Source organism: Sus scrofa, chromosome 2 (assembly GCF_054392235.1).
Source record: "Sus scrofa isolate SSC_HxYL_T2T_F1_AM1 chromosome 2, Sscrofa_HxYL_maternal_Yorkshire_Landrace_v2.0, whole genome shotgun sequence".
In the NCBI taxonomy this organism is placed as follows: domain Eukaryota; kingdom Metazoa; phylum Chordata; class Mammalia; order Artiodactyla; family Suidae; genus Sus; species Sus scrofa.
In genome coordinates, this window is record NC_139384.1 from 17,828,507 (window position 1) to 17,843,213 (window position 14,707).

General features: G+C 49.0%; 1 protein-coding gene and 1 long non-coding RNA gene across 2 annotated transcripts in view; one reads left to right on the plus strand and one right to left on the minus strand.

The window, feature by feature from the left end:
* PTPRJ (protein tyrosine phosphatase receptor type J) overlaps positions 1 to 14,707 on the minus strand; it is a 184,591-nt gene that overhangs the window by 149,347 nt on the left and 20,537 nt on the right. The window lies entirely within an intron of this gene.
* Positions 5,991 to 12,965, plus strand: LOC146405257 (uncharacterized). The gene is made up of 2 exons (XR_014836967.1): positions 5,991 to 8,321; positions 8,822 to 12,965. It is a non-coding gene; the product is annotated as an uncharacterized LOC146405257 (long non-coding RNA).

Here is a 14,707-nt window from a genome sequence, read left to right on the forward strand (position 1 = left end):
GGCTCGCTGGGCAGGAAATGATTAACGAGTGTTTACCAAGCACTTCCGGGCAGCAGAGGGCTGCTCCCAGCCTCGGCTCCACCCCGCAGGTTCTGGTGCACATTCACTCATTCCTGAAACGACTGTTAATTATTTACCGAGTACTGAGGACCGAGTACCCGCCCAGGCTTCTAGCTGAACCCTGGCCTTGACCTCAGGCCCCTCTGTGCCCCTAGGCTGCTGTGGCCTGTGTCCACACCTCATGTGGACCTACCCAGCTGCCAGAGTCCCGGTCCTCCTAGTTCTAGGCACCTCGTACGTGTGTTTGAAAGAAATTCAAGCGGCCTATAGGTGAACATGAGCCCAAGTGTCATTTTAACATTACTGGTCATCTGACTTCTGCCCCGCAGAGCTGGACATCTTGAATGCAACCCTGAGCTGCATTCTCAGCAGCCCTGTGTGCAGGCCCTGGGCTAAGTGCCAGGGACAGGAAGGGGGCTGAGACCCGTGAGCCATCCTCTCTCAGGGCCCAGCCCCCTTTCTCTCCATTCCCTCCTCCCCCGTCCAACCGTGTCCAGAGCAGGCGCGCCTTCTTTCCCGCACTAGAACGTGAGGCCCTTGACTACTGAGACGTGACCCTCCATTCCTACTCCCCTGAGACTCAGTACAGGGCGTGGCACAGAGCAGGCTCAGGGGACCATGCTGAATGGAGAGGCATGGCACTCAACACTGTGGGTGGTAGGCCTTCCAACAAAGCCTCCTGGTTGCCAACCTTGAAACCACCACCTTGGGGCTGCGGTCCATTCAATTAGCACCACTCAGAGGGTGTGGATCGAAACCAGCTGATGTGCAAGGTTGGTACCAGCAAAGCATTCCCTGTGACGTGGCACCCTGGGGTGACCCCATCTATTTAAGGGAGGCAAAATACAAGAGTAATTTCAGCAGGTGGACAGGACTGGTGGCAAGAAAAAGGGCACAGCACACTGGAGGACACGGCAAGAAACACGGCAACATGAGCCCACACGCTGCACAGGTCCAGCATCCAGAAGGCACCAGCGGCTCTGACGGGCTTGAAGCAGCAGTAATACGGTCTGGCCTGACAACAACCACAGTGCAACAACCCGAGGAGGAGGTCCAAGGTCAGAGGCAAGCCCTGCCTGCCTCTGAAGGCCCAGATATCTCCCTGAATTCTTACAGCCCAGAGGCAAGATACTTCTCCCAAACTCCAGATGACCTGCCCAAGCTTGGAAGGTCCAGGCACTTGCCCAAGGGCACTCAGCAATTAAGGGGCAGAGCCGGGCCTTGGCCTAGAGCTGCCGCATCAGGCTTTTTTTAAAGACCGCACTATAGTACTCCCGTATCCTTGCAAAACATGTTTTTGAGTTTGAAGTCTGACTGATTGTGTTACCCAACTGGGTTTCCACTTTACTCTGTAGCCCACAACTGTAAAGGTCTTATGTTATGAACCTCTTCCCCTTCCCGTATCATGAAGTGTTCTTTCAAAGCACTTGTGATGACTGCGTCATAATCCATGGTTTCCACAATCCCCCGCCGCTTAACATTTTGGTTGTTTCCAACCTATGGCTTCTTGTTTTTAACAGGGCAGCCCACACAAAGTTCATCTCACTGTGTTCTCACAGGGGAAACTCTGCACCCCAGATACCACCCATTGTGAGACTTATCTCCAAGGAGGATGAGTAAGACAATGACTTTCAACGTCATTATCAACAAGTTTTATTCTAAACAGAACACGACTCTTTTCCTTCCCCCACTCACCTCCCAAACTCAGCCTCCCAGTTTGGGTTACTGGGTTGGTTCCTCTATTAGACAGAAATGCAATAAATGGGGGTAGCAGGTGGGGACCATCTGGCAGCCAACACCTCCAAGATCCAAGCGTGCTCTCCCTCCCCTTGGGTGGCTGAAAACTGCAGAGACGCTAGACACTGGCACACACCTTCAACTCTTCCCTAAAGGAACGGGTTTCCCCCCAGCAGATGCCCAAGCACACATCAGAGTTCAACCCCAGAAATCCAATTCTCCACCCCGTGGAGAAACAGGTCAAAGACAGATACATTCCCTGAGCGCCCTACGGGCTCACTATTGAAACTTTAGTGTCCAGGAGAACAGGGTGGTGGAGTCAGAAAGTTAGGCTCACTCTGTTACTAGCTGTGTGGTCCTAGGCAAGTGGCTTCCCTTTTCTGGGCCTTAGTTTCAAGGTCTACAAAGTGAAAGGTTTATTTTTGTTTTGTTTTGTTTTGTTTATAGCTGTACCCATGGCATAAGGACATTCCCGAGCCAGGGACTGAATCAGAGCCACAGCTGAGACCTATACCGCAGCTGTGGCAATGCCGGATCCTTTAACCCACTGGGCTGGACCAGGGATCGAACCCGCACTTCCACGGCAACCTAAGCCACTGCAGTCAGATTCTTAATCCACTGCGCCATAGCGGGAACTCCTGGAAGGTTTGGATTAGGTGATCCCGAAGGTCCCTCCCTGCTCTGAAGGAGGCCCTTGGGCCTCACCAATTACATAAATGAAGAGTGCCCCTCCACGAGGCAAGCTGATAAATGCAGCCCCTGACCAACAGCTGCTGCCTGGAGGCAAGGGAGCAGAAACACACAGAGGAAAGATGGCACATCCAAGTCCCCTAGGTCCCCAGAGGTCAGGATCAAACAGAATGTGTCAGATCACTCTCTTATAGGGACTAGGGGCAGGAGGCCGACTTAGTCTAAGAAAAAATCATCTAACTTGCATCCCATAAGCCTAGCTTCTCATATTAAGACTAACGTGCTTGTCAAACTTTAAAAACAACAAAAAAGTGTGACTGATTCATAACAACCCAGCAAAATACTGGAGTCAGAACAAGAGCAAGTCATTGTGATGCCAACTCCAAAGGGGAAGTTTCTGTCTTTATGTTCTAACTGGCAACGACAAGCTTTTCACAAAACCCAGGCAAGCTGCAAGGCACTGATAAAGGTGACAGCCAGCTCTGCCACTTGAACAGAGACAGGCCCAGATGGGAGAGGCCATCCGAGTGATCTCTTGGACCCAGGAAAGCCTCACTGCTTAGAAGGGGATGCCTAGGCCGAATGAGGGAGGTACTCGGGGCCGCTGCTGAGATGGAGGTGGGTCAGCGCCAGACTCTTCCCAGAAACAAAGGCTCAAATTCAAATACAAGGAAAAATCGACAGTCACAGCATCATGACCAGCTCATTAACCTCTGGGCAGGAGCTTTCCCACAGTTCAGAACCAGCCCCCTCCAGGGGCAAGGATGTATGTCTTCCCAGACCAGCTGGGGACCTCCTCCCAAACCTGCCTGCACCTGCCCCCCATACCTGTTCCAGCAGGTTCTGGTCCCCCACTTCATTTCTCCTCTTTTCCTCCCTTCGGCCCCTCTCTCCCTACCCCCCAGCCCCTCCTTGTTCAGCCTTAAGGGAGGCAGGGGGCTTTAAGAGCCCCAGGTTCCAGGTAAGGAGGGTCATGTTCAAAGGAGTCAAGATCAGCCCAAGGTCACAAAGTCAAGCCAAGAATCCCACTCCCACTCACAACCTCCACTCTGTTTCTTCTACCGTCGCCAACACACACTACGTCCTGCCGAGGCTGCCTGCGTCATCACCCCTCACCCCACACCCGCACACACCAGTGTGTCAACACACGCATGCTATCCAGCCCCCTGCCACTCTACAGCACCACTCAGCCTTTGGGCCCTCTCAGCAAGAAGGCTGCAAGTGTCTCCCAGGAGCAGGTGGCATGCTGGCCCGCTAGGAGCAGGACAGCTTCAATCTACCATTTTCTAGCTGTGCAGCTTACTTCATGTCATTGAACCCGAACATCCTCATCTGTAAATAGGGAGTAATAACAGACCCTGCCCCTCAGGGTCATTTAAAAGAAATGAAGCACATTATGCTTGCCCTGGACTGGAAAGTCCTCCTCAAGGCCCACCCAGCTCAAAGGCTGCGCACGCCACTCCCCAGTCCAAAATCCTCCCACGATGAAAACCTACGTCCACATAAACACCTGCTCACAAGTGTTCACAGAAGTGTTACTCATAATAGCCAGAAAAAGGAATTAACCTCAATGCTCATCAACTCATGAAAGGAGAAATAACACATGGGCCTTACCGTGGAATATTACTCAGCCAGGAAAAGGAACTAACACACTCCAATAAGGATGGCCCTTGAAAACGCAGTACTAGGTAAAATAAGCCAGATAACAAGAGGGCAATTATCACAGGATCCCTCTTACATGAAACACAGAGAATAGGCTAACTCTTAGAAACAGAAAGCAAACTGGGCAGTTCCCGTCATGGCTCAGCAGTAATGAACCCAGCTAGTATCCAAGAGGACTCGGGTTCAATCCCTGGCCTCACTCAGTGGGCTAAGAAGCTGGCACTGCCGTGAGCTGTGCTGTAGGTCACAGACGCGGCTCAGATCCTGGGTTGCTGTGGCGTAGGCCAGCAGCTGCAGCTCTGATTCTAGCCTGGGAACTTCCATATGCCGCAGATGCAATCCTAAAACACACGCATACAAAAAGAAAGAACAAACGAAAGAAAGAAGAGAAAGCCAACTGGTGGTCACTGGAAACTTGGGGGAGGCAAGGAATCCAGAATGGCTGCTAATGGGTATAGGATTTCTTTGAGAAAATGAAAATATCCTGGAACTAGATAATGGTGATGATTGCCTCTCAATATACTAAAAAACAACTGAGTTGGACACTTTGAAAGAATGAATCTCGGGATTTCCCACAGTGGCGCAGCAGAAACAAATCCGACTAGTAACCATGAGGTTGCTGGTTCAATCCCTGGCCTCGCTCAGTGGATTAAGGATCCAGTGTTGCCATGGTGTAGGTCACAGATGTGGCTCAGATCTGGCATTGCTGTGGCTGTGGTGTAGGCCAGCGGCTATAGCTCTGATTCAACCCCTAGCCTGGGAAATTCCATATGCCATGAGTGCAGCCTTAAAAAGCAAAAAAAAAAAAAAAAAAAAAAGAAAAGAAACAAAACAATGAATCTTGTGTGACAATTATAGCTCAATAAAACTGTTTTTTGGTTTTTTTTCTTCTGCTTTTTAGGGCTGCACCCATGGCATATGGAAGTTCCCAGGCTAGGGGTCGAATCAGAGCCTACACAACATCCACAGCAATGCCAGATCCAAGCCCGAGTCTGCAACCTACACCACAGCTCACGGCAACGTCGGATCCTTAACCCACCGAGAGAGGCCAGGGATCAAACCCGAATCCTCATGGATACTAGCTGGATCCGTTTCCACTGCACTACAATGTGAACTCTCAAAGCCGTTATTTTTTTAATTACCATAAAAAAATAACAACACATATGACTGATACTTAAAATCTGAAAAGAAAATCCTCCTCACGCTCTACACGCTAAAGCACGCAGACAGCCGGACCTACAAGCCTGGCCCCACCCTACCTTGCCACAAACACTCTGAACTTGCCAAGGGTAACCCCGCACTGTCCCCAGCTTGAGCCTTCCCCTTGGCAGGGCTGGGCTCCCAACACTCACCCCCAAACAGCAACCAGGGTTACTCATTTGGCCTCACTTCTGTCTCAACTCCTGTCTATCAGCCTAAGGCCTGCCCCATCTGTGACTTGAAACGAACCCAGCAGCCCACCTAATGAATGGCTCCAGCTGAACCAGAACTTCCCAGAAGGAAAGAGATCTAGCCCAGCCTGCTGCCCTTCTCTCTGTTCCCACCACTCTGGCCACTGATGTGTCAATACCAAAAGCAGATCCCCCATGGCTCCCTGTGTGCGCTAAATCCTGGCTAACAGGGTTCTTAATCCTGACCTCAGCCCTCAGCACTATCAGACTGATTTACAGGTGGGGAAACTGAGGCAGGTGGTGGAGGTGGGAGGGGGAGGGAGAGGGAGGGGAAGAATCTGCTCAAGGCCGAGAAGCAAGGGAGCAAAGCAGGGACTTGAACTCAACTTCCTCTGCCCACTGTGCCAGCACATGCTACCACTTTGGGTATAACCACAAGACCTACATATCTTTTTTTTTTTTTGGCTGTCCCACAGCATATAAAGATCCCAGGCCAGGGATCAGATCTGAGCCGTAGTTGCAACCTAAGCTGCAACTGCAGCAATGCTGGATCCTTAACCCACTGTACCGGGCCAGGGACTGACCTGTACCCCAGCACTCCCAAGACACCACTGATTCCGTTATGTCACAGAGGAAACTCCAGGCCTAGATATCTTGCAGGCACTCAATAATGTTTCACTCTGCAAATGTCCATCTGACCATCACATAAATAGAGTTCAAGGTTAGGTACTGCAGAGCAGGGACTCCTGAAATTAGCTTGAAAAAAAAAAAAGAATCCACCTGATTATCTTTGCAAGCAGCTAATATATAACTGGGCCCAGATGGTTTCTGGCTACACTTAAAATTTTTCTAGATACCACCAGACAAGTACAGACTACAATACAAAGCACAGTGACTTGACATTTTCCCAGAGCATTTAAAGAAAAAAAATTAATTTTTTCAAAAGATGACATGGAATAGGTTCTACGTGAGTCACACATGGTCAAAAAGTGGCATACGGCAGCCGCCACACAGCCCAGTTGGTAGGTCTGCAAATGCAAATATTAAATTTAAAATCTGCCTTTAAAAAATGCTAACACCCAGTGCCAGTGTGGGCGTAATGAAACAGGCAGCCTCATACATTCTAATGGCAATGTAAACAATGTACCCCTTTTGGAAAGTCATTTGGCGAGTGGTGTCAAAGATTATTAAGACGGCTGGAAATTATTCCGGAAGAAATCATTTCTGCTTCTCAGGGGGAAAAAAAAAGCATATGGGTGAAGATATTTATCCCTGCATTACTTACAACAGTGAAAAATTGGCTGCTGCCTAAACCTCTAAATAGGAAAAAGGTTAAGTGAATTACAGCACATCCACTCCATGCAGCATCCTGCAGCTATTACAAATTATGGTTATCTCATCCATGTACCACCACGGAAAAAAATGTGCCCTTCATCTAGCCTCCTGGCATTAAAGGATCTGAAACTGTCCCTGTCTGTGATCAAAAATTATTCTAAATAAGAAGCCACCTGGAGTTCCCAGGTGGCCTAGTGGGTTCAGGATCTGGCATTGTCACTGCTATGGCACAGGTGCTATCGCTGGCCTGGGAACTTCCACATACCGGGTGCTGCCAGAGGGGAAAAAAAAGCCACCTGGAATAGACTGTCGTTGTAACTACTTTAAAATTATACTATTTTGGCGACAAGGGGAGATACATGGGTTTTTGTTTTCCTTTCTCTAGTTTCTAAATTTCCTTTAATGTTGCTATACCACTCATATAATTAGGAAAAAATAATTGGAAAAAAACAAAAAAACCTGGAGTCGGGGGATGAATTGGGGGTTTAGGATTGGCATGTGCACACTTTTGTATACGGAAGGGAGAGTCAACGGGGACCTGTGATTAACACAGGGAACTCGGCCCATTGTTCTGTGATAATCTATATGGAAAAGAATCTGAAAAAGAATGGATGTGTTTGCGTATAACTGAATCGCTTTGCTGTACAGCAGAAATAAACACAATGCTGTAAATCAACTATACTTCAATCAAATTAAAAAAAAAAAAAAAAAAAGACCAAACTCCCTTTGAGGCCTCTTAGTCTCTTATCAACCCTGAGGCCTGCCCTCCCCAAAACAGAGCAGCCTCTTAAAATGCGGCCTTGGCAGTTCACTCTTCTGTTCTTCAAAACAGGGCAAATTCTCCCAGAAAAATGCCTCCATAAGGTGACTCTCAACCCACGCCCAGCACCCGCATAAACCTGCACCTCCAACTAAAGCAATTGCAACCAAGAAAAGTGCCCAGGTAACTGAGCATGGAAATAAAGGACTGCTAGGACCGAGAATGACTGTTTTAATTTTTTAATTGGTCACGGTCACAAGGCCTGGCACAAAGAAGGCACTCAATAAATCTCTGAGGCAAAAGTTGTGTTTTCTTTTTTTACCAGGAAATGGACACATTCACCCACACTTCCTGAGAGTCAGGCCCCATGCAACATCCCTCAGGGCCTCGGCACCACCATCTGCACGGGGCCATCTGGACGTGGTTTCATAAATTCCTCACACCTTGCCTCTAGGACCAAGCTGCCGAAGCGAAAACCCTGGTTCCTCAGATGGATTCACTGAATGGCCTCAGGCTGGTTGCTTAACCTCTCTGTAGCTTGTCTACCTTTCCTGTAAAATGAAGGCAAGAAGAGGGAGTACCCTGGTGGCTCAGTAGGTTAGGGATCCAGCATTGTCACTGCTCTGGCTCTGGTCACTGCTGTGGCACAGGTTTGATCCCTCGCTGGGAACTTCCGTATGCTGCAGGTGCAGCCAAAAAAATAAAGAAAATAAAAAAACAAAAAAATGAAGGCAAGAAGAGAACCACCTCCTTAGGCGGTCATGAGGATTCACTCAGTCGAAACACGTAAAGCACTCAGCACAGTGCCTGGCACACAGAAAGCTCTCAGTGTCAGTTCATCATTAGCACTGTGATTCTATTTTATAGGCAAGCAAAACACAGCCTCAGAGAAGTTCAGTAATTTCCCCAAGATCACACAGCTAGTAAGAGGCAATGCTGCGATTCAAACTCAAATGCAAAGGACTTCATACCATCACCCAAACACACACACACACACACACACACACACACACACACTTAGGGCTGCCACAGCAAACAGTGAAAATATTATGAGATAATTGGAAATAATATTAGACTGAGAAGCAGTAAATCTAGCTGATTATAACTTGGGGATAATACCAGCTCTGTGTCAAGATTGTTCTTTGTTTGTTTTGCTTTGTTTTTTGGCTGCACCTGCAGTATGCAGACGTTCCTGGGCCAGGGACTGAATTCATGCCACAGCAGTGACCCAAGCCACAGCAGTGACAATGCCAAATCCTTAACCACTAGACCACCAGGGAGCTCCAAGGTTGTTCTTTCATTCATTTAACAAACATCTTCCTGAGGCAGCCTCTATCCAAGGCATGAAGGATGGAGCAGAGAACCAAACAGGGTGACTCCCTTCTCAAGTTCATATTCCAGACAGTAGGGAAGCAGAAACACTAAACCAGTAAGACAGTTCCAAGTGGTGATAAGGACAAAAGAAATGAAGCAGGATAATGGGATTGAGGGGTCTGGAGAAGACACTCAAGTTAAAGCCTGAGAAGGAGCCAAGAGGGTCTGGGGGGAGGACACTGCAGCAAGTGTCCCTCCTCCCCCGAGGGGGCCAGTGTCTGCTGTAACAGAACCAGCATGAACGGAATAGGTAAAAGGGGACAGGGCAGCAGGGTGAGGCTGCAGGGGAAGGATGGGGCTGGGCATCGAGATCCCAGGTTTGAGGTCTTGCAGGCCACCATCTGGGTTTACACTAAGTGCAATATGAAACCACATGGGGATTAAGCAGTGGGATAACACACCTTTGTGTGACAAGAAGGGTCCCAGGATGAAAGTAAAAGAGCCTAGCATACGGCTAGCCCTTAAAAGAGTTCCCCCTTAGATTTCTCCGTGTGTCACTAGCCCTACATAGCCCAGGACAATCATTCCCACTCTGGGCCTCTGTCCCCTCCCCAACAAAAGTTTGGTCTCTGTGGTTCTCAAGCCTGGCTACACATTAATACCATAGGAGGGATTTGGAAAAATAAAAATAAACCAACAATCCTGGATGCAAGCCCCACTGGTCAGGAGTGGGGGCCTCCAAACACCATTTTCTAAAAGTTCTCCAGGTGCAGTCACTGTTGAAAAGAGCCCCTTAACGTGGCTTTTAAGGCTTCTCCCCGTCTATGGTGTAAGTTCTGCTTGGGAGAGGTGCCCTAAGACAGAACGAGGCACCTTTGAGGCAGCGATAGTCAAGCAAAAATCATCAGAGATGAAGCCAAAGAACTGGATACCCTAAAAAGCTCTCTCCCTTCCAAAAGAGTTCTCTGGGGTTTCATGACTTGTGGGGGTGACCCTCCCGTGAGGAAACCTTAGGCCTCAGTGTCACAGCTGAAACCAACAAGAGCAAAGAAACAGCTGGTCCACCACCCCTTGCCTTTCTTGTGACCACGACAGACATCACTAATGGATCCCAGCACTGTCTCCTGCCAAGCTAGGCTATCCCAAATAGTCCAAGAAGCCCTTCAATGCGAGGCTGGAGGAGCCACTGTCAATCACTCAAAGATGGACACAAACTTGCACTCATTTGCCTTCCCAAGCCTAATGTTCGTAAGGTCCTTTCTCACTCTGACATTCTTTGAGGCAACGATCCTTTTTATCTTCTTAAAAGCAATGACCAACTACCAAGCTGCAGAGCTGTGAGCTCCACTGGTTTGACCAGGAGATCACATGTTCTCTCCCTGAGGGCGGCTTTGGCTTCGTTCTCTCAATCTCAGTTTCTTTGTCCTCCCCGGGTGATCTCTCTCCCGCCAGGCATCTGCACCCCAAAACATTTACTGAACAGGGCCTGAGATAGACAGTCGGATTATATCAGGGCAAACCAGTCCCATTCCTGGAAAAGCTCATCAAAGCCAGTGCCCTCTGCTATTACTGAGAGTTGAAACAATAATAACGACAGCAACTGGCATTTACGGAGCACTTTCTGTATGCCGGGCACCATGCTGGGGGCTCCCCATGCATTTTCTCACGGAGTCTCCATCACAATCCTCTGAGGTGTTTATTATCCCCATTTGGCACAAGAGAAAATTCAGGCTTTGAAAGCTACTAAATTGCTCTTGATCACAAAGCAGAAGAAAGGGGACTGTGGAACAGCCCCATCCGTGGCTCTGGGCGAGTCCCGTCCCTTCTCTGCGCCTCGGCTCCAAAATGGCCATAATTAGAAGGATGAAATGGGAGCCCAGCACAGTGTATGACAGTACAGTGGACGACTCAGAGGAACTTGCTCAAGTCTGAGTAAAAGAATAGAGCCCTTAGGAAGAGCATGTCTCGGAGTTCCCGTTGTGGCTCAGTGCTGAAAACCCACCCAGGATCCATGAGAGTTCGGGTTCAATCCCAAGCCTTGCTCAGTGGGTCAAGGATCTGACATTGCCGTAAGCTGTGGGGTAGGTTTCAGATGCAGCTCAGAACTGGCATAGGCCAGCAGCTGTAGCTCCGATTAGACCCCTAGCCTGGGAACCTCCATATGCTGCGGGTGCGGCCCTAAAAAGCAAAAAAAAAAAAAAAAAAAAAGAAGAAGAAGCTATTATCTCTGATTTTCTGATTTGACTCCTAGCCTGGGAACTTCCATATGACGTGGGTGTGGCCCTAAAAAAAAAGACTACATCCTGACAAGGTGTGACCAACACTGAGTGAGGAGCCCTTTTTTGGCCTCACAGAGTGATGGGTTCCTGAAAAGCCATGTGACTATATCAAGCTTTCAGAAGACCAACCCTCCTGGCCCCGGGCTGGCATCACCATTCTCAGTGGGTTTCCTGGGTTCTTTCTCCAGCCTCCTTCCCACTGGGCTCCCAGGCACTGGCTCTGAAGGCATTATCTCCAGGCTTATGCCCTGGGACCTCGAAACACTCTAAAAGCTGAAAATTGCTCCAGGGAGGCGGCGGGAGGGGGAACTTGGCAGTGAATCTCTTTGTAATGGGATCTCCCTTTGACCGGATCTATCTCTTGTGTGGAACTTGGCACATCTGGCCTAGCTCCTAATAAATACAAAGTCTTTCCTTCAACTCCACATCCCCTGCTAGAGCTTAGCACCCCACACATCACATTAACACCGGCTTCCTATCCCACCAGGCAGGGTGGGAAAAGTGTCAGTCATTCCCATTTTGTGGAGGAGGAGAGCGAGGCTGAGAACACAGGGAGAAGCTGGCACCTGGGGTGGAGACACCGGGTACAGTGCTTGCCCCATCAGAGGATCCCTAAAGAGTACTCACTGAACAAGCACAGGTCGAAACGTGAATCCTCTTCTGAGACCTGGCAATGTGGATATCTGTCACACCTGTAAATGCGCTTGTTAGCTGGGACCTACTGTCTTGAGAGGAAGTCAATCACCTGTGGATGGAGGACAGCTGCCACCGCGCCACCCAAGTCAGGCCCAGGCGGTCATTCACTACCTTTAGGTACCATTACCTTTCAGGTACCATTACCTGAAAGCAGCACCACCTAAGCGATGGCTCTCAGCCAGGCTGCATTCCCCCTGAGGGGACACTCAGAGATACCTGGGGACATATTGATTGTCACACGTCAGGGGAGGCAGGTACTGGCTGTCTCGGGCAGAGGCCCGGGATGCTGTTAAACTTCCCTCAGTGCACAAAACAGTCCCCCAAACAAGGAATTATCAAGCCCCAGATGAGGCTGAGAAACCCTGGGCTAAAGGAAACGATGCTGTCCCCCTTCATGCCAACCACACTGGGCAAGAGCCTCAAAGCCTAAACGCCAGATCCCAGGGGATCGAAAAGGCCAGGGGCTACGTCTGCACCTTCCAAAAGAAAATCGAAAGGCTGGTCACAAACTCTGTGGCCAGACAGGGGCTGAGTCCTACCCTACCCAACACACGGTTCTCTCTCTCCCTTTTTTTTTTTTTTTTAATGCTTACTTGATGTTTCACACGTACTGAATAATTCTCAGTGATTGTACCATAGTTTCTGGATTTCCTAGAACAGTTTTAGAGCTGAGTCACATGATCATCACTATTTTACAGATAAGAAAAATGAGGCACAGAGAGGGTAAGGAACACAAAGAAGCAAGAAATTCCTGGAGTTCCCTTCATGGCTCAGCGGTTAATGAACCCGACTAGGATCCATGAGGATGCGGGTTTGATCCCTGGCCTCACACAGTGGGTGAAGGATCCGGCATTGCCATGAGCTGTGGTGTAGGTCACAGACTTGGCTCCGATCTGGTGTGGCTGTGGTTGTGGCACAGGCCAGCAGCTACAGCTCCGAATGGACCCCTAGCCTGGGAACGTCCATATGCCACAGGTACGGCCCTAAAAAGCAAAAAAAAAAAAAAAAAGAAGAAGAAGAAGAAGAAGAAAAGAAAAGAAATTCCTGTGCAGGCTTCTTCCTCTGGAGCCCTAGCCTTAACCATGACACAAGACTGCTTCTCAGCCCCATGAACAAGCCCAGAGTGAGACTAGCAACCAAGGTGGCCTCCGTCTGTCTGATGTCCACCCTCATAAAGACAGCCTCCCAGTAGCCAGACCCCATGAAGGTAAACTGGAGATTATGACTGATGTGAGATAACACACAGGACTGAGCTATGAAAACAAGTTCGGCGTCAGGTCTAAACCATAGTGAGGAGGCAGGATCAGAGAATAAGAGGAAAGGTGGCCTTGGGTACAGTGGTCTGCAGGAGGAGACAACCCCAAGGTGTGGACTGAGGCATGAAGTCAGAAGATGGGGTATCTGATGGGGAGGCCAAGTGCTTGTAGATATTTCCTGCCTTGAGCAGTGATTCCAGGTATTGGAATGGCCTCACCAGCAGGGAGAAGAAGCAACAGGACCGTAATGCCCCTCGAGGAAAAGCTGGCTTTGGCTGGTTCTAGGTGATCTCTCTTTTATGACCTCCTGCTCTAGCTTAATTAACGTTATTCTCTTTTGGAGATAGTGACAATTCAAAGTGAATGTAGTCCCACAGCTTTGTACACGCCAACATGTCATCTTAAATAAGAGCTCCCATCCTGCACCCCCTATAGTGTCCCCTGACATGGTAGGATGGGGTGACCACCAAGACAGAAGTTGTCCGAACACCTGCACGGCAGGTCTCCTTAGCCTCGGGCGCATGGCAACTGCAGCCAGCGCCAGTCAGGAAGCCTTGAGTTAATAGGCGAAGATTTAAGCCACGATCTAGACTGGCTGCCTTCCACACAGTCCCTGATGTAACCTTAGTAACATGTTATTACCCATTTTCCAGATGATGGAACACATTTCAAGACATGGCTATAGAAGAAGAACATGGCTTTGGCTCCACGCTTCTGCTGACACCGAAGCCCAGGCCCTTTTCCATGCTGCTCATTCTTAGTAAAGGCCGGTCATCCATGGCCAATTTCAAGCTCTAAGAAATCCAAATTCATTCGCAACAAGAAGGCCAAGACCCCAACAAGCTACCATTATGTCATTCACTTGATCTGGGCCAAGGCCCCAAAGTTTCGGGTAGCCTCTACCCCTCTAAAATCCACAGCAAAGACACTCTTCTGTGGTCTGGGAAAGCACTACATTCTGGCCAGGTCATGGCTCTGAGCAGCAAGGGTCAGCATGCCTCCTGCCCCACCTGTGGGCATGGCCCTCAAGCCCACCTGTCCTTCCAGGACACACACACACACACACGCCCTGGCCCACATAAGCAAGCCTGTTAGATCTCCCTTGTGCCATTGAGGAAACCCACCACTAGCTGGTTGATGTTTTGGCACAGCGTGTGGTCATGCACCAGGCGCTAACTCTCTGGCCTCGGGTTGCTTCCCTGTACGTGTATCATAGGATTCCATGAATTAATTCCTACAAAGTGCTGATGACAACTCATAATACCTATTCAACCTAAGGTAGCTACTATTTTTATTACCTCCATTTATCCTAAAGCAATCATCAGAGATTTAATCACAAAGTCACCTAAACAGTCTTTATCCTAGCAAAGAATTTTGGAAATAAACTAGATGACTCATCACGGGATGAATGAGATAAATTAAGTTACCTCCATATAATGCAATGGGACACAACAGCTAAACATCAGAGACGGGAGGAATATTTATTCTCCAAGGGAAAATGTTTGCAACGTATTATCAGTATTTCAC